Below are 605 nucleotides of genomic sequence, written 5' to 3'. Positions count from 1 at the left end.
TCTGGGGTAGCAATACTTATACCAGACAAACTGGACTTTAAAACAAAAGTTACAACAAGAGATAAAGAAGGACCCAGTAATTCTACTTCTGGATATTTATCCAAAGAAACCCAAGATACTAATGTGTAAAGACATGTGCATTCATATGTTTATTGCAGCATTCTTTACAATAGCCAAGATATGGAAGCAACATAAGTGTCTATCAGTAAGCGACTGGATAAAGAAGAGGTAGTACAGTCTAAGGCCATGCCACCCTGAACAAGCCTGATCCCATCTGATCTCGGAAGCTAAGCAGGGTTGGGCCTGGTTAGTACTTGGATGGGAGACCACCTAAGAAGACCAGATGCTGTAGGCATAAAAAATAAAAGTAAAAAAATAAGGGATTGTAAGCTGACAAGGTCCTTGCAATCTATGAGATCAACCAAGGGTTGCCTCACCTAAAAAAAAAAAAAAAAAAAAAAAGAGGAGATAGTACATATATACAAAGGAATATTACTCAGCCATAAAAGAGAATGAAATATTAAAATCTGCATCAACATAGATAGATCTAGAGGATGTTATAGTAAGTGATATATGTCAGACAGTGAAAGACAAATATATGGTTT

General features: G+C 36.2%; 1 pseudogene; it reads left to right on the top strand.

Annotated features, from left to right (window-relative positions):
- The first annotated feature begins 236 nt into the window (after positions 1-236).
- On the top strand, positions 237-355 carry LOC111731328 (annotated as a pseudogene).
- Positions 356-605: the final 250 nt, after the last annotated feature.

Source organism: Pteropus vampyrus, unplaced genomic scaffold (genome assembly GCF_000151845.1).
Source record: "Pteropus vampyrus isolate Shadow unplaced genomic scaffold, Pvam_2.0 Scaffold362, whole genome shotgun sequence".
Taxonomy (NCBI): domain Eukaryota; kingdom Metazoa; phylum Chordata; class Mammalia; order Chiroptera; family Pteropodidae; genus Pteropus; species Pteropus vampyrus.
Note: the sequence above shows the minus strand (reverse complement) of the source record. Positions and strands in the feature narration are given on the sequence as shown.